This window comes from Gopherus flavomarginatus, chromosome 7 (assembly GCF_025201925.1).
Source record: "Gopherus flavomarginatus isolate rGopFla2 chromosome 7, rGopFla2.mat.asm, whole genome shotgun sequence".
Lineage (NCBI taxonomy): Eukaryota > Metazoa > Chordata > Testudines > Testudinidae > Gopherus > Gopherus flavomarginatus.
In genome coordinates this window covers 100,368,404-100,395,618 of record NC_066623.1, presented here as the reverse complement: position 1 = coordinate 100,395,618, position 27,215 = coordinate 100,368,404, and the positions used below count along the sequence as shown (strand labels likewise).

Sequence of the window (27,215 nt, the reverse complement as noted above, 5' to 3'; positions counted from 1 at the left end):
CACACCACCACTGCCCCAAACCAGCAAGGAGCCTGACTTCAGTGATCTGTGTGGGTGGCTCTCACTGCAGGATTGGGGTCTATAGGAGAGGTTCTTTAGATTGTAAGCTCCCTGGAGCAGGGGCCTGTCATCATGTTCTGTGTTTGTACAGTGCCTGACACAATGGGATCCTGGTCCGTGTCTAGGGCTCCTAGGCACTACAGCAAGGCAAATAATAATATGAATCAGGTCCCCATTGAGAGTTGAGTCTAGTTCATTAAGGCTGGTTTGTGCCACTCTGGCAGTACGAAGTAGTTTTAAAGTCATCTTATCTGGCCTTAGAGGGAGCTCTCTGGGTAGTGGAATCCTCTGGTGGTATAGGTCCACAGCAGTAGCTTCTACATCACCAACAGCCTGACTTAGGGCACGTGACCTAGAATCCCGTGGCCCCACATGTGACTTATGTGTCTAGTCAAAACAGACTAAGCTCTGTTCACAGAAATTATTTGTTGAATAATTTTGGATAAGGAGTAAGGACAAGATTGTCACTTGACCTCTGCTTCTGTGTAGAGGGGTAAGAGGGCACAATTCTCCCATATGGGCAGACTGCAGGTCACAACATAGGGGTGGAGGAGAGTCACCTCCATGGACACAGACTCTCCCTCCTACACAGGTGGGCAGGCAAGGGTGGGAACGAGCAACCTGGTCCACCCCCAGCTCACTAGCCCGTGTAGATGAGCCGGAAGAGAGGGGGACATATTCTGCTATTGGTGCACTGGCCCTTGAAGTAAGATGAAAGGAACAATTTGTGACTCTTAGAGTCATAGGTCCCTCCCTGGTCTCCTTAAGGCAGGTTATGCCACCACAATCTAGCACTAAATTTGGGAACACCTTCCTGGTGTTTTCAGCGAAGAAGTCAAGGATTTGCATACCCTGTTATTTTTAAGGTTACTCCCTCAAAGCTTGAAGAATCTGCAATGTTACACCTTTTCTCTGGAGGACTTCTGTCTACCAAAGCATTTCTATGTAACATCATTGTAGGACCTCAAAGTCTTTGTAACATATTTATTGTTGCAACACCATTGTGAGGTAGGGAAGTGCTATTATCCCCATTTTACAGAAGGGAATTGAGGCACAGAGAGGCTAAATGACTTAGCCAAGGTCACACAGGAAACCAGTAGTGGAGCAGGAACTGGAATCCACATCTCCCAAATTCTAAGATAGTGCTCAAACCATCGGACCATCCTTCCTCTACATGATGTGACACCTTACACAGACAGTAAATTACTTCCATTTAGTTTATATATATATATATGTATATGTCCAAGAGTGAGATGCCTCCACATCAGTGCAACAGTGTTTTCAGTTCCCCAGCACTGACTACATTTTTTGCAAGTGGAAAAAAATCTAGATTTGGGAGAGGGTTGTGGTGGGAGAGAAGGGGAAGTTAATTGCTTTTTGTTTCTCCAAACTTGTTTTTAAAATGAGACACAATTTTGGTGCATGCATAATGAAACTCATCCAGTTAAAATCAGAAAAGGGTTTCTCATAATTCAGTTGGACTTGTTTTTAAAATTTGGATGTTGGTCAAGGACAGCTTTATTGATTGAATTTAATGGCATATATTTTCCTGTCCTTTTACTGAAGCCTATTTTTCAAGCCACTTGAGAGGCTGCTAACATTTCAGAAAGGGGATATGCCAAAGCATTGCTTTAATTCATTATCTTTTGAATATACAGTAGTTGCTACTTAGCCTGAATTAAATCAGTTGGAGAATGTGATAGTGTAATTACTTACAGGTATTCAAAACTCCTTTTAAGTGAATTCACTAGGAAATTTGTCTTGCACTTACATCAGATGCAAATGTCTGTTATTTCAATTATACTATTTTGTCAATCACAGACAGATTTTTCTTGTTTCTACATGATATTTTAAGGGATAAAATTCCAGCTAGGTCATTATTTTCTAAAATAACATAACATAGAAACGATCCATGAATTACTTCGCTAATTCTTTCAAAATGTGTAAACGTGATGATCCTCAAGGTAACAAAGGAAATAAGTCTGTCATTTTGTTTCCTTTTTTTCCCTCCCAAATCATGTTATATCTCTGGAAATTTTGTAGACAAAACTTGAACATTAGCTAGATTACTTCACTGAGTTTCAATGACGTAAAGTCTGTGCTCTTCCAAAAGTTATATCACGTCGTAGGTAAAATCTAGATGTTCTCAGATTAGAATGATCTATGGACTGGAAAGGAGAGTGCAGTGAGGTAATATTCAGAATGTTAGCAGCAGTGCACCAGAGCAGACCCTGAATACACGCATCGCTAACACTGAGCTACTTCTGGGGAACTTTCCAATTTTCAGGTGTAATTATATCCCATTGAAGCAGCTGAGCACTGAATGTATAGTTTTAGAAGGTGTAACCATTGCTGAAACTGCTGTAACCACTTCACTTCCTTGGCCTCCCCATTGGGGGCTTGGCGACACTTGCAGACGTAGAGCACTGTAAGTTAAACCTGCCTTCGGAGAGCACAGTAGGGAAAGCACTGCAGTCTGTCCACACTGACAGCTGCAGGCGCACTGGCGTGGCCATATTTACAGCACTTGCAGCGGCATTGGGAGCGGTGCATTATGGGCAGCTATCCCAGCATGCAAGTGACTGTAATGTGCTTTTCAAATGCGGGGAGGGGGGTGGAGTGTGACAGAGAGTGTGTTGTGTGTATGTGGGGAGAGAGAGAGTGGGTTTTTGGGGTGCTGAGAGTGTGTCAGCATGCTGTCTTGTAAGTTCAGACCCCCCTGTCTCTCACTCACTCAAAGCAAACAGTAAATGTTTGCTTTTCTCAGAGCTGATAAGCAGCCGGCTTCTCCGAAACGGAGCTTTGAAACGGCATTTCTGCATTCCTGCAGCCGATTTCACAACAATGACAAGAGTGACCACTTGACTTAAGGGGATTATGGGACGTTTCTGGAGGCTGATCACAGTGCAGTAACGCAACAGCTCGTTCACACTGGCGCTACAGCACTCCAGCGGGGGCGCAGCAAATGTTATTCCACTTGCCAAGGTGAAGTACCAACAGCGCTGTAGCTGCGGAGTCAGAGCGCTCTACGTGCCTTGCCAGTGTGGACGGGGAGTGAACTAGGGTGTGCGGGGCTGCTTTATTGCGCTGTAACTCGCAAGGGTAGCCAAGGCCCCTGTCTACAGTTCATTACTCCCGTTTGGATTGTCCTGCCTTAAAATACATTTCAGACTAGCAAAGCACGAAAGTACATGCACAACTATGGACTTCCATCGAAGCATGTAAGTTTTTTGGGGCAGATATTTTGTCTTTCCACTTGTCCACTAAACTAACTAGCATACTTTTGGTGGCTGTAAAAATAAATAAAGACACAAAAATAATAAAAATTCTATTTTATTAATTAATAATGGGCTCAAGCTGCAACATTTGGTTCTGAATTTGAAAGTGTTCAGATGCAGGGTTGTGCTGGGGCCCATCTCTGCTTCACAGGGAGGTGAGCAAACTCGGGTTAGTTTAGTATTTGAAAATTCCAAATCAGGAATGGTTTAGACATTCCATTTTATAAGAAATCTCAGTGTTTGCTTTTGTGGCGAGAAGAGGTGTGCAGATAAATGATTCCTCTTTTATCCTATCTCCAGCTTTAGATCTGAGAGTCAATATAGACTTGAGTTGAAATACTTGATGCTTGCATTACTCCCAGAATTAACCTGATTCTAGTGTCGGACCCAATTCACAAATGTTTTACTTGGGAATTCAGTACCCATCCCTAGTGAAGTGATTATGAAACTCTGATTGCAATGAACTGAACCACAAATGGATATGTGATTTTGTGGGCCACTGAACACTGACAATTTTCCCAACTGAGTCAAAATTACATAAATACCTGCATGGTTGCATCTGCTGACTCAGCTAAATTTATGCTTGCATACAGCCACATGACACCCAACCTGAAATTGTTCTGCATTTTAATCAAATGTGTTGTAATGTCAGTATAAAACTTTGTATAAGAGCAGCTTAATCTGTGGAAAGTTTCACTGAAGCATTTTTATTTGGCACCAGTGTAACTAACTGCGCGGCTCCATGAATTAAAATCAAAACACAGTGCATACAAGCGCCAAGGGCACTGATGTTTTAATTAATGAAATTGTTTTACCAGTGCTTTCTAAGGTTAAAAAATGCTAATAGTGTCATATGATGCTATCCATATATAGATCTATCTATGGATATATATATATATATGCGCCTCTGTAAGGCAGTCTGATCCCGCCAGCTGCTCCACGTATGTAAACCACTGTCCCCATTGAAAGCCCCCTTGACTTCGTTAGGGTTCTGCCTGGGTACGAGGTTCTGCCCACACAAACAGCTTACAGGATCAAGGCATAAGTGACTGAAAAACTAATAGACATGGTCTTTTATCTTGGGTGTTGGACTTTGACTCTGAAGATCTAGGTTCAGTTCCACGCTTAACTAAGAATCAAACTATGTGTTCACCCTGTTGATGTGATCAACATCAGGTTTGGTATCTTGGAGTTAGATGGAAAGTGCAGATTTCAATTTAGTGGATTAGAACCTGGAAGGATCGGTACTGCAAAATAGAGTGTTGCCTGCTGATCTCTTGATTTACTTTTGCATATGGTCCCAATACACCCAAAACTATAGACCAATGAATTTTTCCCATGATGGTACTTTAAAAAATATTCTGGGAATTATTCAATGAGTACAAAATCTATAAGTTCACTGGTTCTCAAACTCTGGGTCGGGACATTTTAATGGGATCGCTTAGACTTGCTAGGGCCCAGGGCCAAAGCTGAAGCCTGAGTCCACCACCCCAGGGGGCTGGGGGATCAAGTTACAGGCCCCCTGCCTGGGGCTGAAGCCCTTGGGCTTCGACTTTGGCCTGCCCACCCTGGACAGTGGGGCTCAGGCTTTGGCCCTCCCACCTGGAATGGCGGGGCTTGGGTGGGCTCAGGTTTCAGTCCCCACTCCTGGGGTCATGTGCTAATTTTCATGATCAGAAGGGGGTCCCGGTGCGATGAAGTTTGAGAACTCCTGTTTTAGTTGACGACATAAAAGAAATCATGTGAGACCTAGGTCCTCGTTTGGCAAGTTCTTTCAGATGTGGATGCCTGTTCACTAAGAACTGAACTGAGATCAACTCATTGTACATAGTTATCAGATAGTAAAGTGTTGTGGTCTAATGTTTCTCTGTCCCCCAACCGCAATAGAATAGAAATATAGATTAAATGAGATAATTTAATTATTTTACTGAATTGATTCTGGATTTCAACTTCATGAAGGAAGTTTGCTCTTCACTACGTTATTGACTTGTATGCACACAAATATCTATTGACAACCATCCACATACGTTAAGTGTATGCAGAAAAGAAAGACTTGTGTTATGGATCTATCTACTTATATGACCATAAGATCATAGCACTTCCCAAGTATTTATCCACACAACGCTCTGCTGAGGTAGGGAAGCATTATGATCTCCATTTCACAGATGGGGAGCTGAGGCACAGAAAAATTAAACCTGAGATTTTCAACATTATCTAGGCTTTAAATTTACTTTCACTGGAACTGGGCATCAAAATCCCTTTGAAAATCTCTGCTTAAATGACTTGTCCAAAGTAGCCCAGGAAGTCTGTGACAGAGCCAGAAGCAGACCCCATGGTCAATCCAGTGTGAAGGGAAAATGACACTTCAGAATCGGTTCCTCGCTCCCGGTTGGAATTCTACCCTTTCCATAAGCAATTAGGGGGAAATAACATTATTTAAAATATGAATAGTGGCTAAGGTTTTGAGAAGTGACTTGTGATTTTGGGTGCCCAACATGAACCACTTTAAAGGAGGCTCAGTACCCGCCCTCTGCACTCAGGCTCCATTCTCATGCTGAACACCCTAAATGTGAAACCTCCCACATCACTAGTCGCATCTGAAAATCTTAGCTAGTGTCAATACCTAAACAGGAGCCATGTTCTAGGAGCTTGTTTGACCTGCGTGGGACAGGAGAGGAAAAATTATGGAAGCTGAAAGGGTCCAAAATAATCATTGTGTTTAGTTTCTTCATGTTGGTGAGAAGAATTATTCTGTATTTTAAACAGATATAGGGGACACAGCAAAAAGATCTTGGTGACACACCCAGACATGACCTGATGTGACAGACCCAGGCGCAGACGTGACTGAAGCTGGGGTGTGATAGGTATTTCTCCACAGGTACAGGGATGCTGGACTATACGTGAAATAAGTTCATCTGCCTGTCAGATGGTGGTGATGCTTTTGAAGTTACCCAGTTGTTAGCAGCAGCCGTATAATCTCCACAAACTTGCTGAAAACCAGGAAGCTTTCTCATGACCTGAGAAACTTCCAGCTTCTTCAGAGTATGACTTGGCCCATCTGCTTGGCAACAACAATCTCTAGGAAGACATTATCCTGATAGGCTGCTCTTTATGGTCCCCCAGTGGACACAGGGTCCAGTTAAACATCTCTGTCTGGTTATCAAAGCACTACATATAATTAGACTTAGCTACCTGAGAGAAACACTCTGTCTCCATGACCCAGGATCTTCCACCAGTTACATTCCACAGCAATGAAACAGTTAATCAATGCAGTAGGCTCATGACCATAAAATAAACGCACCAGGGACTGTGGAACTCACTGCCGGATGGAATAAGAATAACCACAAGCCTCACTGAGTTGAAATCTAAATGCCAAACCCACCCCCATGTTCAAACTTTCCCAGAGCAATACCCTCACTCTCCGATTTTTGTATTCACTTATGTTAAGACCCCCACTCCTAAACCAGCCTCCTAATGGCAGAGAAGGAAGAGAGAGATGTCATTGTTGGGAGATTATTTAGTATGGTGATGAGTGCTAATACTAAGAATGTAGGTGGGTGGGTGAATGGATAGTACATTCACATCAGGTACATGTAACCAGTGGTTAGATGAGGTGGCCTATTTGGAACCAGGAACCCCTGGTTTCTATTTGTTGTTCTGCTACCCCATCAGGGAATTCACCCACCTGAATCAGCAGAACTTGGAAATTCATGAATATCCTGTGCCTCAACATTGGCTTCTAGCTCCCCTTGGTCCTCTCTAGACCCGTAGCACCAATTTCTTCTGGAACAACCCAAGGCAAAAGAGTTCATGTGAATAATAGTGGTAGTTCTTATTTTGTGAGTTGTTCTTTGTACGGTATGGTATTTTAGATTAGTAACCAAGGATTTAATTATTTGGTTGCGTAGGCATATAAGCTAAACCAAAGTCTTTAGGAGCTGCTGTGTTCCTGTTGGCTAGAAGTGCGTGTGAAGAAATGAGTGATTATATGTTGTTGCAACTAATGTTACAATCTGCATCTACATGTAATTAAGTGAGAAGTACAGTTTGACAGCTGCTGTTTTGATGTGTAAGTGTCTTGGAATCTCAAAGAACAAAGGTAACTTGGGCAAAGAAAGCGATGTGAAAAGCCAGGTCTTCAGCTGGTATAAATCAATGGAGCTACACTGATTTACACCAGCTGAGGATCTAGCCCTTGGTGTCACTTCTGTTGCTCAAGTTACATAGTACTACAGGACAATGCCCCACCCCCAACAGACAACAGAATTTGGAGGTCAAATCTCTCCCCAGAATCTGTCCGATCTGTCTGTTTATTTCTGATCTCTGATGCAAGGACACTTCAGAACGCTGCAGCCTTGGGGAGAGTATTTCTTTACCTCTAAAATATTGTGTCTGACCCTTCAACCCAAAAGCATCTCCAGGGAGAAGAGGAGAGAAGACAAAACTTTGATTTCTCCATTGAGAAAGTCCATACAGCCGAAGCCAGGTAGGAGAATTTAGACCTTTGTTCTCATTTGGTGGATATTTATAAGGATTAGTATTATTAGATGGTTACTGAACACTTCTTGGAAAACAGTAGTGGGATACAGTCTTCTGATTTAAAAGAAAATTCATATAAAAGTACAAAATGCATAGTTCTTTGGGTAATGTTTCCTCATTCTAGTTTGTCAAAACCTATCAGTGAAAAAGTGATGTCCTACACCTTTAGTGTGTCACTGATATTATGGTAAGTAGCCAGAATTCTTAAGCAAAAGAGAATGTTGCAAACAGAAGAGGGTAGGTCTTATAGTATATTCTTGTTCTCTCTTCTAGATTTCCACTTCTGGAAGGTCACCTGCCTACGTCAGTCCACTTTATTTTCAAAGAAAAGGAGAAGACACTAATTCTCTCCTATAGTTCAAATAACTCATCATATCGCTTCACCTTGGGATTATCAATGTACCGTAAATAACAGTTCTCTCACACAGTCACCAAGAACCAGCCTGGAGGCTTATTAGCCTCGCAATCTGAGGAGATTGGGCTAATCCAATTTTGTCCCCTCCCAGACTGTGTTGAACTCAATACAGATAGTGGCCAGAATCTGAGCTGTAAACTCCAGATGCTGCTGGATAAGATACTGTATCCGAAAATAATCAGAAGTCTGATTCACAAGGAAATGCCAAGTTTTCACCAATGTGCAGCTGTTGAAATTGATTAGCCCTGATAGAATGCTAGATATATTTGTTATTTGTACAGTTTGATTCACTTTTCTGACCTGTGGTTCTCAAACACTTGTTTAATAAAGACAGAACTCTGTTAGGGTTGTATCTACTTGTAAACTTTAAAAAACAACACAACCATGTACCTGGGAGATAAATTTCATGAGTTAATAAATTTACAGATTTTAAGGCAAAACAGGACTATGCTGAATCTCTAATCCAGGGGTAGGAAACCTATGGCACGCGTGCCAAAGGCCATGCGAGCTGATTTTCAGTGGCACTCACACTGCCCAGGTCCTGACCACCGGTCCAGGGGGCTCTGCATTTTAATTCAATTTTAAATGAAGCTTCTTAAACATTTTAAAAACCTTATTTACTTTGCATACAACAATCGTTTAGTTATGTATTATAGGCTTATAGAAAGAGACATTCTAAAAACATTAAAATTTATTACTGGCACGTGAAACCTTAAATTAGAGTGAATAAATGAAGACTCGACACACCACTTCTGAAAGGTTGCCGACCCCTGCTCTAATCTAACCTCCTGCAGAACACTGACCATAAAATAAGTAATCTTGAAAATCACATCTATGCTTGTTGTCAAATATTTTGAGTTTTTCCCAAAGCCCTCCCACTTTGGGCTATGAGTTCATCAGATTTAATAAGCAGGATTATGCTGAGTCAGAACTTGGATGGAAGATCCCCAAAGAACACTGCAGCCCCTAAAGAAATGATTCTAGATATACAGTAGATGACGCTCCTCATCTGGGATTATATTGAATTTTTACGGCAGACATCATCAGGTGGTAGTGTTACACATGCCAAGTTCTTTTTCTTAGCATCTAAGCAAGATTTTAGTCTTGGGAAGACAATCTATATATTGTGCTTATGCAAGGTTCTGGTTAGTGGAAGCTGTGTGAGCAGCAGGAAAGTTTGCTCTCTACTTTGATCTCTGATTAGAGTTAATTCTGGAGGCATAGTTGGTCCCTGGGAACTGGACGTTGGGGTTGCGCTGAGATTCCCAAAGCCTGGGATTGCCCTGCATGCTATTTGTGACACACACTCTCGTTCTAGGCTTGGTGAATCTGTGTTAATAAAACAAGAGACGGAGAGAATGTACCCAGACTTCGTGACACTGATTTCTCCTCCACTGGGAAGCAGGCATGCAAAGCTGAGGACATCCACTGCTACTTGTCAGAGAAACAACAGAACTAATGCCCAGTATGGAGGTGGCAGATACTTTTTGTGGGGTGGGTCTGGCTCATTGGATGGCTTTATGTGGCCTCAAGGACAAGTTTCTCCGCTTTCATTTTTGTGCAGAATTACAGGTTTCATTGTATTTTTAAGTACATTTCTAGCAGCACCTGCTTCCTCCTGAGTGCCTGGAGCCACCATGCAGGTAGCTCATGTTGAGCAGCCAAAGTGGTGTTTACTCCCTCTTATTCCCCTGCATGGATGTAGATTCCAAATCACTGCCTAGTCCCACATGTTCATGTGACTCACATGTGAATGCGTGTTTCATGTCAGAAGGGACCATTCAATCATCTAGTCTGGCCTCCTGCATATCACAGGCCATTACATTTCACCCAGTGTAATTTGTGTTTGGCTAAAACATATATTCCAGAAAGTTATCTGAACATAAGAGATGGAGAATCCACCACTGGCATTGGGTAGTTTATTCCAGTGGTTAATCACCTTCAGTGTTTAAAAACATTGTGCCTAATTTCTATTTTAGTTAGTCCAGTTTCAGCTTCCAGCCATTTGGTTCTTATTGTGTTTTGTTTCTCTGCTAGATTAAAGAGCTCTTTAGTATCTGCAAGGTATTTATACACTGTAATCAAATCAACTCTCTCAGGCCTGGTCTACACTGAGGATGGGAGGGGGATTGATTTAAGTTATGCAACTTCAGTTACGTTAATAACATAGCTGCAGTCGATGTACATAGTTCTACTCACCGCGGTGTCTTTACTGCAATGAGTCGACAGCTGACGCTTCCTCGTCCACTCCTCCTGTGCCTCTCGCTCCGGTGGAGTACCGGAGTCGACGGGAGAGCACTCAGCAGTCGATAAATCGACCCCCGCTGGATCGATCGCTGCCTGTCAATCCTGCGGGTAATGTAGACAAGCCCTCAGTCTTCTTTTTATACGCTAACCAGATCAAACTCTAAGCCTCTCACTGTAAGGCATTTTCTCCAGCGTTCAGATCACCTGGGTGGCTCTTTTCTCCAATTTTTGAACATCCTTTTTGAAAATATAGACAATGGAATGTGACACAATATTCCAGTATTGGTCTCACCAACACTGCCTCCCTGCTCCTGTTCACTACTCCCCTCTTTGTACAGCCAAGAATCACATTAGTCCATTTTGCTACAGCATCATGCTGGGAGCTCATGTTCAGTTGCTTGTTCACTGTGACCCCCTAAATATTTTTTAGCGTCACTGCTCTCCAAAATACAGTCCCCCATTCTGGAGGTCTGGGCTGTACTGCTTGTTACCTTTGCATTTGGCAGTATTAAGATGCATTTTGTTTGAATGGACCCAGCTTTTCAAGAGATCCAGATCATTTAATGATGGGGCCAGGGCAGTCATATCATTTATCATTCCGTCAATGTTTGTGTCATCTAAAAATTTGGTCAGCAGTGATTTTATATTTACCTCCAGACTATTGATAAAAATGTTGACTAGCATTGATCCTAGTACCGATCCACGCAGAGCCCCACTAGAAACACCCCCTTTTGGAAAAAAGCTGCCATTGATAACTATTCTTTGAGATCTGTCAGTTAGCCAGTTATGAATCTACTTAATGTGTGCACTATTGGTATTGTAGAGCGCTCGTTTTTTTAAATCAGAATGTCATAGGATACTAAGTGAAATTCTGTACAGAAGTCTAAGTATATACATCTACCTTTATACCTTTATCAACCAAGCCGGTAATCACATCAGAGTGAAATCAGGTATGTTTGACAAGATCTATTTTCCGTAAAATCATGTTGACTGACATTAATTGTATTCTTATATTTCAATTCTCTATCCACTGAATAACTATATCAGCTTTCCTGTTATTTTGCCCAGGGTTGATGTTAGAGGTTTTTCTCTGTGTCTGGTCAACAGGGGCTTTAAGTCCATTAATAGCTCTACCTTAAGGCTCTGTAGCTCAAGCTATAGAAAGTCATGTTTTAAGTTCAATTCCTGGGGTCAGCCACAATGGCAGCCATCACAATTAGATATCATCAAGTGACTAATTGACCACTAGCCAAATTGACCATATGTACACTGTAAAAAGTGTAATTACATTATTAGATATGATAACTTCTGTTGTTGGCCACTGGTTTAACCAAAGTTTCTAAATGACCATTAGTGCCAAAATTATTACTATTATATTCTTCTGGAGAATAACGTGACTAGCCACATAAGATGCATCACGAAAGGGAACATGAAATATCAGCTATCATGTAACTATCCATAAACGTTGGGTTTCTACAAAGTGATTCTACTGCATCATAATTAAGAGTTTGAAAGTCAAATGATTTAAATGCTAGTTTTAATTACTGCTCGGTGAACTTTAGTGTGTTAGAATTGTCACAACTTTCCTTGAGGATTAATCTCAAGACAGGCAATACAGTGGGAAATTATTAACCTGTACTTTGGTTCAGCAATTATCTGCATTACAAGGTTTATGCAATTAGCTGTTTAAGATGTCATTATATTTTGCCATCTGGTACACAGGAGTTTATGCATATGAGCAGGCATGTATTGAAGTGATTTTCACTATATGACTCTTGATCTCAACCCAAATCATCTCTATAATGAGTGGAAGACACAGTGTACAGTACATTAGTGGCAGGTGCATACTATCAAGCTTCATTTTAATAGAGGACTTTCATTTTTCCATTTTAAAGTATTCTGCACAAGTGCTAGGAAATTAATTACACGTTTGCAATTTAGCAAAGACCAAAGACATGTTATTGCAAAATGTTAAGGAACATCAGTTTTCAGAAAGGGAGCCACTAAATTTATGTTCTTTCCTTCTGTACCATAGAGTCAAATTCTGCCTCCAGGTACCAACATGAGTGTCTCATTGAAGTCAGTGGGGAATGTCTGCTCGCATCCTAGTGAACAGAATTTAACCCTCCGTGATTTATTTGTGGCAAATCTCTCAAAGCTGTGGATCAAGGGAAATAACAGAGCAAATTACATCGAGAGCAAACTGATAGGATGACTTGAAACCCGCCTATGGTATGATACCTGTGAAACCCTTGACGGTGGTTAGCCGGCTGGTGTGCAGTGACTGCTACCTATTGCTGCGTACGTAACTGCCTCTTTGTCACCTTGTGTTTCTCCCCACTCCTGTTTAGCTGTCTTTGTCATATCCACCTGTTGGCTCTCATGTTAAACTTAGATTGTAAGCTCTGTGGGGAAGGGACTAGCTGTTTAGGTATGTCTGGACAGTGCCAAGCTCAGTGGCATCCTGGCCTCCTGGCACCACTACAATAAAAATCATAAATATTAACAACAGACCATTATATCGAGTTACAATAATACATGCTATTTCTACATATATGGGGCTCAGAGTACTTCATAATCACTATCAAATTAATCCCCCCATCATCCCTGTGAGGTAAACTGAGGAACTGAAAGGTTAAGTGACTTTCTTGAGTGTGGAAGAAATCTATAGCAAAGACCAGAATAGAACCTTGGGGGCCCCATACACAAGGGACTCTTCATATGCAGAAGTACTTTTCTGAATCAGGGCGCTGATCCTTAGGCCTGTGCTGATAGTATTACAATACTATCATTCATCTGTAAATACCAAGCACGAAAAATGTATATAGATGAGGAGGGAGAAATTACATGGATGGGATGGTTTGAGTGTTCAGAGGCAGGAAACGGATTTTCAGAGGAGGGAATTTCCCTGGCTTCTCCCACTACCAATAAATCACTACCAACTCTCCACTATACTTTATAGATCTTATATTCTAAAGTGTAATTCAGACAGTCTAATTGCTTAGTTCCTGCTACCCCAGTTTCAGAAAGTCCTCCTTTTGTGAAAGGTATTTAGTATCACACACAAGGATAGTTCACAGACATGCTGTGAAATGTGGTCAACCTTCTAGCAAATCAAATCTCGCATGCATTTTTTTTAGTATTGCTTCTCATCTTATGTTCTGGATACTCGTAATTTCTTGGAGCAATGAATAATAAATTAGGTCCAAGGGGCTGGAAAAAGTCATCTCAGCAAGGTATACTTCCAATTACAGCCCCTGAAATTCCCATTATGAGAATTGTGCTCTGTTTGCACAAGTCGGAACTTCATTATTGAATTACATTAAAAGGACGCCCTCTAGTGTCCCATTTTATTAGATGGGTAAAAGAAAAATGAACTGCAGAGTCCATAAGGTTATTAATTATTTATTATTATTATTATTATTATTTTATTTATTATATTAGTTTGGGGTGGGAAATTTTTTCTCCTAAGGGTTAAGTCACTCAATGAAGCTGACATTAAATATTTGTATGGAATAGATTTAAAGTGTTCCTTCAGATCAGAATGTCTGAGATTTTGCATGAAAATATTTTTTTCTACAGGGCTGAGGGAAATGGTCCCAGAAGACCTAATAAAAATATTACACAAATCTGTGCACACACACTAAGGTGCAGACTTGCCTCTTCTAGAAAATCAGTGCTGACGGGTCTATGGTTCGTTTTACCGTTAGTCAGAGATTATTACATAATATATAAACACTTTTCTCAAATAACAATTTATATATTGTTATATGAGAAATATAAAAATGTTTAGAGAAATATAAGAGTATGTCCCACATTCATGCATGTGCAATGATATCCATCTGGAAAATAACTGGAAATGTTTTTCGAAGTGAAGCCAAATACTTACTCAGCCACAGTGCCCACTGATGAAAATAAACAGGTGATAAATATAAAGTAAGGGAAAATTAACATTCAGAAATGTGTGATATGTTTGCTCTCCAGAACAGATTAACAATGAAAATCCAGACAGGGAGCTTGGTCCTGAAACTTTTACTTTCACACAAGTAGCCTCATTGACTTCAGTGGAGCTACTCAGATAAGTAAGGATGGCTAAGGTGAGCAAGTGTAGCAGGATGGGACCCATATGTTAAGTTTGCTGGACCAAATCCTCACCTGATGTAAATTGATGTGTGAAGTCAGTGGCGCTACACCAGTCTATACCAGCTGAAGATCTATCTTCCTAGATAAATATGTCCTCTAACATCCACATCACCCACTTACCCTTCATTTTATTCATAATTTATTTCTTTACAAATATTCTTGTTTTCTGCAAGAAAAAGCATCTCTTCCTTTAAATAAACATAGGCCAGTCTTGGGAAAGACTGAAGCGTTAATTGAAGGTCACTGGAATTTTTCTGATCATTACAAATCCATTGCGAACAGAGCAGCCATTGAAAAGTGACACTGATGAATGAGAAGCGCTGCTGGTTTCCTTGGAAAAGTTGGGTTGCTAGTAGTGAGAAATGTGTCATTTATTTTCCCAGGAGAATGTTACTTTTTTTCTCTCTCTCTCCTCCTCATCTCCAAATCCTTTCGAATTGTGTAAATATCCATGTTTGCAAAAGTTAAGATGAAGAAGACAGAGCAGGATGTAATTCCAACAGGATCATTCCCCTTTCCAACAAGCAAGTAATTAGAATAATTAAAATTGGGCTTTAATAATAGCTCAGTGGTTTGAGCATTGGCCCACTATACCCAGGGTTGTGAGTTTAATCTTTGAGGGGGCCACTTAGGGATCTAGGGCAAAATCAGCTCTTGGTCCTGCTAGTGAAGGCAGGGGGCTGGACTGCATGACCTTTCAGGGTCCCTTCCAGTTTTATGAGATAGGTATATCTCCATATATATATATATATATATATATATGGAGATATACCTAACATGTTATCAACACACCAAAGCGTAAGGAAGCAATGGTAAATGTGTGGAAAAGATGCTGCATCTACATATTGGACTAGAGATCTCCATCTTGATTGTATTCTTTTGGCTTATAGTTGTCCTTTTATCTTTGAGAGTGAGGAGTCTCTCCTTTCCTTACATGCATTACATAAACCCATGCAATGACCTTCCCTTATTGTATAGAAATCCATACTCACATACCCCAGTACTCTAAGATTGCACATCAACAGTCAAAAAAACTGCCTTAGCACTGCTGTGAACTGTAATGTTTAATGCCATTACTGTAGAATACTGTAGTGTTCTCATAAGGGTTTATAGTTGCAGAGGAGCTGTGTAAAACTGTGACTACAGGGCAAAATCACCATGTCCTGCCAGACATCCTAGAACACTTATTCTCAAGGGCTGGTACATGTATCAATACAGTTATCTCGGGCTTTTACCATTGATTCTCGTTAAGCATTCCCCATCAGAATCTCCTCCCTACTTTAATGATAAATTCTGGGCCCACACACTTTGGGTTGATCCCCTGTGCTCCCCTGCTGCCTGCCTGTCAATTACCTTTGCATGCCCTAATCTACAGCAGTTCTAGGCTACTCTAAATCCCAGCCTGGTGCGCTCAAGGGTTTGGAGCAGCAGCAGGACCAGATTTAGGGGCGGGCGACCATCTGGGGTGCCAACCTTGGGATGCTGTAAAGTATTCAAAAGTTTAACAAATGGAGGTGGACACTGAAGATGCTCCTTGCCTGCGGTGCCATTTGGCTTAGGGCTGGCCCTGAGCAGCAGGAGAAACCCAGGCTCCATGGTGGGTTAGATTAACTCCACTGAAGGGCCTGAGACTGCAGGTCTTTCTGATTCAGATAATCCCATTGAAGCAGTGGGATTATTTGTATGAGGGTGGATTCGTATGAGTAAAGTTTTCAGGACTGGACCTTTAGAGGGTCATAGAGGTGGGAATAGGAAGAGATTTTCTGCTGCAGCAAAAGGGAGAGCAAGAAAGTTGCTGAAACAGCCAGGAGTCTTAGTGTGGTAAACTGGTACAGGTAACTAAAAATTTTAGGAATCACCAAGGAGTGTTTTGTACGCCAAATACTGGCCACCACTATACAGATTATTCAGATCTACTCCAGTGTAAGGGCTACATTTTCAAAAGTGTCTCAAGCCTGTCTTTACTTTTGACTGACAGTCCCTCTAAATGCATACTTAAGTTGCAAGCTCTTTGGGGCAGAGACCGTCTCTTTCTGTCTGTAAAGTGTCTAGCACAATGGGGTCTTGGTCCATGATTTACGGTACCTAGGTGCTACAGTAATACAAATAATAATGAGATCATGAATTGATAAATGGGCATTGTTATCTGCGTATTTGCAGCGGTCACTGATAGTGCACACCTATGCACACAAAGTAAGCTCAGAACTGTACACAAAATAAGAGGTCTTGTTTAGACAATTTGAAGCATTTGTGTTAAATTGTCATTCTGTAAGATTACAACAATGCAGAGGGAATATATGCAGGTACAAATACATAATAATGCGTATTGGTGTGGTTGAATGCTGACAAAAAATTGTAATACTTCCAAGGACTGGAGCACTGTATAATTTTATTTTCATTCCATATATATTCCATACATAAAAGTTCAGGTCGTGTGGTTTCCTTAAAGCAGAGGGGATGTAATAGGTGTGCTTTATTGCCACCTGGGTTTGAAGATCATAAAGAATCAGTTGAATAAAGATACCTGACCTAGAATCAGTGCTTTGGTTATAATTCAATCAAACCCTTCATTGTTGAGCCTAGCAACAACTGCAGTCACAAGACTCAGACCGCAAGCTCCCCTGAGGCTGCTGTTCCTAAATTCACCACTAGGGGGGCGATGAAACTGGGACTTTAGGAACAGTGGCTTTGGGGACCGGGATGTTGGCTGGTTTCAGCTGCACGTTTGTGGTGATATTTCTTCTGGCTCCTCTCTTTCAACCACTTTATTCTGTTGGGCCATTTCCTTGTTACTGTGCAAAGAGGGACTTGCCTACATCCTGGAGCCAAAATACACATTCATCATTCCGCAAAGTACCAGGTAGTGTTACATGGACATTTTGCCTCTAGGACTGGGCCCTTCTCCTGGCCCTGTGCAATGTTTATTTGGGTGAAACAGAAGCCTGATAGGCTCGGCTCCTTGGGATCAAACATATTTTTCCACTTGAGGTTTGTACATGCAGGTGAAAATCTTTAAGATTATGCTGAGGTGAAGTGGGGGGAGGTGTTCCATGGAAACACGTTGTGAGGAAGAGCCACAGCTGCAGCACGTCCCATTTGTTGAGGCAAAGCCCTTATGAAAGGAGCTTTGCAGACGTTCCCGGGGTGATACCCCGGGATTGCCTCTAGGTGGCGCGCTGACCGTCTCGCTCCATGTCAAGGGATGACTCAGGGGAGCACACAAGCCAGCTACTCCGAATAATACAGAAGTACTTAGTTACCACTCCTGATTTGGGGATTAGTAGATAGAAAAATCCCAGCCTCTGGGGTCTAAGGCTGGTGGGTGTATTTTTTTAACTAAGGAAGAAAGTTTTAACTTCAAGCCTTATTAAGTCACCCCCTCCTTGCTAAAGACACATTAGCCTGCAAGCTAACTCCCCCCGCCAGATTTCCGGTGTGGAGCTGGGCAGAGGGGTGTGTGATGTTGCCGGATGAGGTGACCAGTGTACGGGGCCTGGAAATAACGTTTGCAACGTTTCTATTGGGGAGTGAGGGCAGAGGGCACCAAGCAATACGAAAAGGGAGAGGGGGAATCCGCTCCACTTGTGCGGGGAGTGGGAATGAGGGAGATGAATGGACACTGTGATGTCTGTGTCTCCCATGGCACCTGCTGCAGCAGGAGTCGTTTTCCAATCCCCATGCATCCCCCCCAGTGCCAAAAAGAAATCTGGAGCGTCCAAACTGTTCTCCCTTTGAAAGTCTGCGGCCAGCAGGAATTTTACCACGTCGCTTTACGGGGCGCTCCTTCCAGCTCAGAATGAAGCTGCTCTCGAAATGTTCAATAAGATAAATTGGTTAGCAGCGGTGCCTCTTGCTAAGGCAAGCAGGTGCCAGGAACCCCTTTGCAGATCAGGCGAGCCGCGGGGAACCGCCAGGCTCGGCGCAAAGAGCATTCGCCACCAGCGCTGGGGAACCGCAAAGGTGGTTTTCCTGTGTGCCTTTACTTTGATTTCTCGGTTATTTACGCAGCCCAGAGCCGTGTGCTCTACTGCTGAAGTCTCTGTCCCCCGATTGTCTTTGGGGAAAGAGTCTAGCAAAGATTCAGCCCCGTTCACACTGCGCTCCACTGACCTGCCTACCGAATATCGGTCGATTGAAAGCAACCGGGATTGTGGCCATTAGCTTAAATGAGAGCTCGATCGGGCCTTTTACTTCTGTTCTTTTCTTCGATGACTGAGGACTGCTCCCAGGGAAGTCAGTGAAAGTTCAGGTGGCAATTTGGTCTGCATAAAGACAAATCTTCTGTGAAAGTAGACAGGGGCTAGGCTCCAGAAATATATATACTTTCTAGGAGATTTGTGTGTGTGTGTGTGTGTGTGTGTGTGTGTGTATATATATATATATATATATATATATATATATATATATATATATATATATATATATATATGTAAACGAAAACCAGGAAAAATCTATATTAAATTGGATCTATGCATAATTGCACCACGTTTTACACTTTTAGACATTTCATTTTTCTATTTTCTCTAGATAATATATTACTAGTTTGTATATCTTCCTTAATCTGTTGCCTAAATTATTGCCACATTACGAGCACGTGGTGTTAGGCAGTGCAGTAAATCCTCCTTGATTTACAAATAGTAGAATAGGGTTGGTTGATTGTTTTGTTTCGCTAGGAGACAACGTGAAATGACAATAAGTAATTGAGTAGTGATCAGGTGTGGAGACCAACAAATGAAAACAAAATTATTTAGTTACACTGCTTAAAAAATTAATCACATAACGTTGTTACATTAGCAAAATATCCTGATCGTCAAAAACTATTTATCTTTCAATCTCCCCAACAGAGCACAGCCTGCAATGTATATTATTATTTTATGGTTTTAATTACATGATGTCGGTTGAATACATTTTACACGTGGTATTTAAACTATTAAAGGCAACGTTATTAAAAGTACTGGACTAAACTCTGCCAAACCTCTGAAGAGCACGTTAAGAATATTGAAACTGTGAACACCAGCTGTCTTTTTTTTTTTCGCTGTTAACTTTTTAAAGAAAGCCAGTCGCACTGCAATTCAACTTTGTTTTGTTCTGCGGCCTAATGGAAGTTTGGGGGATAAGGGGCTCAACCTGAGTTCTTTCCTATGATCCCACTGTTTACATAGAAGTAGACGGTAATTTATATAACCCATTTGTACGTCTTTAATTTGAAGTAAGTCCTCCTATATCATTTTAGTCATTAGATGCAAATTACAGACCTCATCTTGCTGTCTGCTTCGATAAAACTCCCTTTGACTTCTCTGAAGTTTGGCTTCAGGATCAGGCCCTGTGCATTGTGATAAGGAGTCAGTATGCAGCACTTTCCCAGTCCCTCCGGAGTGGTGCGGGATAGTAGTTTGCACTTAACGACAACAACAACAAAACTAGGTTACTTTAATTTCACCAGCCAAAAGCCTGGGAGTGACTCTCTCATAATAGACCTGCTGTCGGATATTGTGAGTATTTTATGCCAAAATATAGAAGGTGAACTTCTAACATTCACAAACCGGGTGTAGTTGCAAGTCGCTCTGGCGTGGAACTAATGATCCATGAACACACACATTTCATAACGGGGAAGTAAAACTATCTAGCAACTCTGTGGCCTAGCAATTAAATCAAAGTGTGTCTCAATATTTCCTAGAAAGGATCAGTGACCAAGAACTAACAGGCGACTGTAAAAAAAGGACCTTTGAATAAAATCCTCTAAAGTTAAATGATTGGTTGTGGCTTTTCAGAGAACAGTTTGTCCCGTGTGGTAAAATGCAGATAGGGATGAACTAGGATCGATTCGATATCACCAGGGACGCAGGCAGTTAGGCCCAATCCTGCACTGATGCCAGCCGAAGGGAAGTGTTTGGAGGTCTCTAATCTCTGCAAAGGCAGCGGGGCCCGATCCTGCCTTGAATGAAGTCAAGGGGCGTTTCAAGAGCAGCCCCCGAGCTGTGTAGATTGAATAACTTGCTCTGATTAAATCTGCTTGACTTTTTTGGTAATGACCCGTAAGGCAGAGCAATGGCCAGCGTAGGTGCAGGCAGTGCTGGGCGCCCCAGAGGTGTGTCTGACACGTGCCAGGCTGGAGAGGGGGCTGGGCGGAAGGGAAGCGGGTGAATAACCTGGAGGTGCTGTTTCTAGGCTGAAGTTCCAAGCCGGCCATAAAGATACCAGACGCCATAAAGTTACTAATCGGAGCCCCAGGCAGTGAAACGATAATTGCTCCTTTGGCCCAAGGGTACAAGTGACTTCAGCGCTGTTGTAAGACTCCAGATAAACGGTTTGGGGGTTTTTTTAATGCTGAAATAGTTGCCGTGAAACGTGTTTGCGCGTGTGCCAGTCACATCTGTCCAGACTCAAGCCAGGGTGAACCGGAGTCTCCTGGTGGCTCTCTCCCCCGCCCCCCAGCACACCCAGGATTGGGGGACAGAGACATGTTCTGCTGCCCTTGCTGGGGAGCGTGGTGCCCTGTAGGATCCAGGGTGCTGCTGGGCCGTGTCTCGTGTGTGCTATGCAACCCCCCCAACTGCCCCAGCCATTGTCATCAGCGCTCTGCGTTGGCACAGCTGGAACCCGACTCCATGCTGCGAGGGCCAGTGACTTGCCGTCTTTGCTGGACATTAACACGGATCGAAATCTTCCGTCCTCCCCGCGCCATGCCCCCTCCCTCCTGTGTTCGGGGGACTCCTCCCGGGCCCCATCCTGCTCTCCCCGAAGGCTTTAATGGTGGCAGGATCGAGGCCTTAGACGCCTGTTGGAGTCAGGGTAGATCTCACTCCAAGGAGTGCAGGGTGCAGCCTCCCAGCTGGGGGAGAAGCGCCCTGGGCTAGGGGGAGCTGTTTAAGGGGCCCGCAGTCCTTGCCCCAGTTGGGGGGGTGGGTATCTGACTCCTGAAGGGTTTACAGGATACACTGGAACCCCCCTGGACGCTGGTTATGACCAGGAGTGTGCGGCAAAGGCCTTTGCCCTCCAGCTCTGGCTGCTCAGCTAACCTGGCTTTTCCGGGCAGCAGGAGCCGAGCTGGTTTCTAGTGGGAATTGGAAATGGTCCCTGGGTCTTGTAGGAGGCTAGGCTAGATATAGGACGTCCCGGGAGAGATTCTTCTTAGGGCAAGTGTCAGCTTCGCCTCCCAAAAGGGCACCAGGAGCAGGAGCCAGGCAATGGGCAGCCCTCCTTGTTGCTTGTCTCCGCTCCTGGGGAAGAGCGAAATCCCTCGGGACCCTCCCCAACCTACCCTGGGCACCGAAACGCTTCTGTGGAGGGACAGGCTCGCCTAAGCCCCCTGGAAAGCTCGCCTTGCTGTGTTGGTTTTATTCTTTTCAGTGCTCCGAGGTGCCTTGTGTCTTGAGCCAGGTAAGTCAGCGGAGAGAAGAGCAGTTCCAGCTCTGGGCCTCATAACACTCACCCTTCAACCAAATTCAAAAGCCAAATGGCAAAACTGTCTCTTCTCCGTGGGTTGGGCTGTGGGCAGAAGTTTCCTTTATGACCCGTCTAGTCTACGGGTGCTTCCCCCACTCTGAGTCTTGTGCTGATTTGGAGTCAATCCCGACTCCTGTTAATCTTTCTCCCCCTCTCATGGAAGGGGGGAGAGCATACAGGATTTTTTTCCTCGGTAGGATTGATTTATAGTCTCTCATCTCTTTTCTAACTGACTTACATTACTTGCAGCCTCACATCCTCTAAAAAACAGGCTCAGCTTTGATTTGTGCTAATTACACTGACTCTGTGATGTGGTTTAATTTCACTAGTGCTTGCAGCAGTTGAAAATATCCTACAGACTTAGGGGTTTTTTTCTTTTGCAGGATTGTAAACTTGATCGTCACCCTCAGGTTTATATTTCTAAAGGGTCTAGTGGATGAAGGGTACTGACCCTGCCAGCTGAGGCTTATGAACCTGAGAGACGTCAGCAGGGGCCTTTGCAACTGTAGTGTGAAATACCTAAATCTTGGAGAGAGGGGTATTTCTACAAACACAAAACCCCAAAGCTTTATTACATACACTGTTCTAAAGACTGGACTAGTAATGTAGCTTTCTTTTACCTTCTTAATTTTTTGAACTCTACATTTTCCTCTACGAAGGTGTACCATTTTCCCAACTGAAGGCCAGAGGTAACAGTTTACATAGAGGTTTAATATTACAGCGACGGTATGTCTGTAATCTTTAGAGTCATGGTAAATTAGAACACAATGCCAAAATTCGCTTAGTGTACAAAGTTTGGAGCCTAGTAATAAGTTTGTAAAATGCCAGATTAGGTTTAAATCTATATTAACATTTTTTTTATTGTAAGGAGTGAAAATAAAGCTGAAGATTTGATTTGTGATCGGGCACTTGCTTCCTCTTATTTCTCACTAACAAGCTTTGAGCAGGAGAAAATGTTTGCATCCCACTAGTGTGCTGGTCTCTTTGATTTTAACACAGGTATTTCTTATACGTATCAGTTGTTTGTAGACATTATAATGTGTGTGTGTGTGGGGGGGTGTTATCATACAGGGAGTTTCAAAAGTGTCTCGGTGACTTAGGAAAACAAGTATCATTGACTTTCAGTTAAACCTCTGGCTCTAAAGCCACTTTTGAAACTCCCACCCATAATGTGCGTATATATATTTCTGACTTAGATTGCCATAAGAGAACAAAATGGCACTCTGTTCACATCAACAATCCACCGCTATGGGTCACAACAGTAAGAATGGACCTTGTAGACCGTGGAAGGAAATGTTACGATTTATTGTGTCTATACGGATTATAGCAATGCCACAAACACTTTTCAGATGTCTTTCGCTACCATTCAAAAATGCATCTAGAATGAACATGCGAAACTGCATTAGTTGTGCTAAATGCCTAACCTGAACGTGTAAAAACATTCTGTGGTCAGGCTTCCACTCAGTCCTTAGGTAACTCACCAGCCCTCCCTTGGCAGGAGTGTAGCACCTGTGCTGGGTCCCGTTTCACACCGACCTCCGATCACTGTAATACCTCGTCACCAGAGGGCAGGTGACAAGGCGGAAGCGCTGATTACGAATGTCCTTGCTGTTACCGATTTTCACGCACCGTCTGGACGTTACCTGAAGGGCTCTGTGTTAATTGCAGGGATTTACAGCCAGTTAATAAAACAAGAATAGTAACAGACATAATAAAAATGTTGTGCAAAACCATGCTGGCAGGATTTGCAGAAAGACTCAACAGCTCTTAATAGAGGCACCTAGCTCTGATTTGTTTTAAATGCATCTATGAATGCAGACTAAAAATATATACATTTGTCAAGTATCCGTCTCTACTTTAGAATTGGTTGGGAGCCATAATACATAGAGAGAGAGTGTGTGTGTGTGTCCCGAAAGAGACTATAGATATATACATACACGTCTTTCAGGAGCCCTCTAGTGCATTTTGACCACAACCCAAGACCCTTTAAAGAAAGTTTAGCAATAAATTCTTGGCATACGAGATTATAAAGCAAGGCTGCCTTTCGCCTCTCTTACGTGCAGATGCCTGCCTGGTCTCTCTTCCCCACCATACGTTCTCCAAAGAAACCTCAACTGCAGCGTGTCCAGCGTGTGAATATTTTTAAAGCCAAGTTTCGTCGCAACTCAGTTCTAGTGCGTTTCTCTTAAAAAATCGTGTGAGAGCGTGCAAAGGAGAGCGTGTTTTGCTTCCCAGTCACCAGATTCCCAGGGAGTCTGCGTAAACGTCAGTTTCACCCTCTCCTACGTGCTTGTCTCACCGTCTAGTTTTGTTCAGACTTTATTTTCGTCCAAGCTGCATTACAGAGCGCTTGTCCACGCTGGGGGGTGGGGGGGGGAAGATCCTTTTTTGTCTTTTATTTCCCACTTTCCTCTGTTCAACAATCCGGATTTTTTTTCTTTCTCTCTCACTGCGTTTGGCTCAGATCTGGCCACAAATAGCTTATCTCTCTCTGTGTGTGCGTGATTTAAAGTGGGATAATTGAGAGCCGGGGCTGGAGCAGTGAATGATTCGCTGTGATAAATCAGCGTGGCTGTCTTCAGTACTGTACTTCCATTATTCATCTCAATGCGTGTTGGTTTATACGATGGACGTAGACTGCGGCAAAAAAAAAAAATCACACCACCACCACCACGATGCAGCTGCTAACCTCTGCACCAACAGCAGCCGCGGCTGGTGAAGGACCGGGCACAGCATGGATTGATTATTTCCCCCCCCCCCTCCCCTGCAAGCCCCGTGCAGCGCAGCCATTCGAAATGAATTGACTGTAGAACAATCACTGGATGAATGTGGATTCGGTTCTCTACCTACGGCTTGTTTTGTATTTTGGGGGGTTTCCTCGTGACCTTCCCCCCCCCTTCCTTTTTCTGTACCTTAAATGAAAATGGCTACCGTTGACTTCGTGAATAATTCGGAAGGCAGACTTGGCAGCTTATGAGACTACGATTTTTTTTTAAACACCATTTATTTTCCCCTCCCTCTCCACCGATTCATGAGTATACAAGAGAGAGGGAATGGGGGGATACAACGCTTGGTTTTTTGTTTGTGATCATTTTTGTTCTGGTTCTTTTTGCCTTTACTCGAGGAGTTAAAACCCTCCCTGCTGCGAAATCAATTGTAGAATAAAAATTGTGATCTGTACGGTGTTTAGCACCATGCTCAAATGTCAGTTTTACGTCGCTGTTACTTCCAGCGATGCAGATGTTAGAGCGGAGACTGCAGTCCTAGGGTTTACCTCCTGTGTGTGCAAATAAAAGCAAATGGTTCTGGGTATTTACTTTTCTAAAGATTGAGGATTGACTAGCTAATAAAAGAAGTATATGATTTGTCTGGGGCGGTGGGACGGGGTAACAATGCATCATGTTGCGTTATGTATTGTATCTAAATATTAAAGTGACATATACAGGGATTCTGGAAGACATAGGTCCTGGTGTATACAGGACAAACAAGAAAGTGTGGGGGAAATCTCGAAAATATTTTCCATTCATAAAAATGTCTGAATGTTCATACATGCCTTTATTTCTGTATCTGACTAAACAGCTAATAGGGTATTGCCAGCTTCAAATGATAATTGCAATGTCAGTGAAACCTAATAATACAGCAGCACATACAATTTTAAACCACACCTCACTGTTTACTGTGATATAACTTTCCCAAAGTTTATTTGTGGCATTAAGAGAATTTAAGTGCAGAACAAATTGCAAATGAGAAGCTCTGTTTCTATACATACTGTGGATCGCTACTAGAGTTTCTACAAGTAGGGACAATCCAAATCTGAAGAGGATTAAAAACATACATCTGTAGGGAAATGCTTATTTCCTGCCAAGGGGGAAAAATCTGCAGGCACAGCTTTTCCATGTTCTAAATGGAAAATTATATTATATTTGATTTATGCAAACTGGCTAAACTGCAATTGTAACAATACACCTGTTTCATAAAATGGGAACAGAACTTTAGAAACAGCTACATTTAAAAAAAGAGTTCACTGCATTTATCTAGAATAACTGAGTCCCCTGTTGTGATCTGTGTGTGTATACAGGAGTGAAAACAGAACAAAAACAAATGAACAAAACCAGGATTCATTAGTCCCTTTATAATCACATTTCTGTGTGTTTGTATTGGTTTCAGAGTACCTTTTCATGTTCTCTGTATGTATAAATATCTTCTTCCTGTGTGTTCCAGTCTATGCATCCGAAGACGTGGGCTGTAGCCCACAAAAGCTTATGCTGAAATAAATTTGTTAGTCTCTAAGGTGCCACAAGTACTCCTGTTCTTTTTGTGTTTGTATTGTGTCTAGTTGCTAATAGTATTAGCACTGCAATTGTCCCAACTTGATATGGAAGTTAACACCCCTTTAAGATGAATAGAAGAAATTCTCTCCTTTTCTAGTGCTACTTTAGTCTGTTTCCAGAAGGTAAGCAGGTCATTGACTACAACAGCTCTACAACCACAAACTTACTTTTTTTGTGAAGAAATCTCATATTCTGCAAAATAAAGCAACCTGTGCAGAAAGATCCTACCCGCCCCATGTTGCCCATAACCAGGGATCTAGATTGCCAATACTTATAATGCAGAAGGTCTCAGCATTACAGTAATGAAGACTTGAAAAATGTTCTGATGCTGAAGCTAATGCATTTATTAGATGTTATACAAAACATTTAGACTTTCTGAACAGTGGAGCAGAAGGCAAAAAAAACAAAAAAAACCTTGATCATAAAATTTACCTGTTTAGAAAACCTAGAAAAAGCTTCAACTTGAGCACATGCTGACAGAAGCACTATGTGCACAAAAAGCAACAAGTAAACATTTGAATTTAATAATCAAAACTGAAGATTAGTATTAAAATTTTAATCACTAGGGCTTCCTTGGTTAAAATGTTTAAAAATAAAAAGTGGATTTTGTAAAACTCAATACATAGAAAAGTTTCTGTCTTCCCTAGAGTGAATTCTACAACTTGCATATAATATTTTCACATTTAGGGGAGATTTAATTTGGGCTTGTAGGAGTATTTTTATAACGTAGAAAAATACAGATAAATATTGACAAAA

General features: G+C 42.3%; 1 long non-coding RNA gene across 4 annotated transcripts in view; it reads right to left on the bottom strand.

Annotated features, from left to right (window-relative positions):
- Nucleotides 1–26,416, bottom strand: part of LOC127055278 (uncharacterized) — a 138,526-nt gene extending 112,110 nt beyond the window's left edge. For all 4 annotated transcript variants that reach the window (XR_007775444.1, XR_007775443.1, XR_007775442.1 and 1 more), the window contains exons 1-3: nt 24,186–26,416; nt 23,610–23,781; nt 10,492–10,641 (exon numbers count right to left, since the gene is read on the bottom strand). This is a non-coding gene — a long non-coding RNA (uncharacterized LOC127055278). The remainder of the gene's footprint in view (nt 1–10,491; nt 10,642–23,609; nt 23,782–24,185) is intronic.
- Between the last annotated feature and the right edge of the window lie 799 nt (nt 26,417–27,215).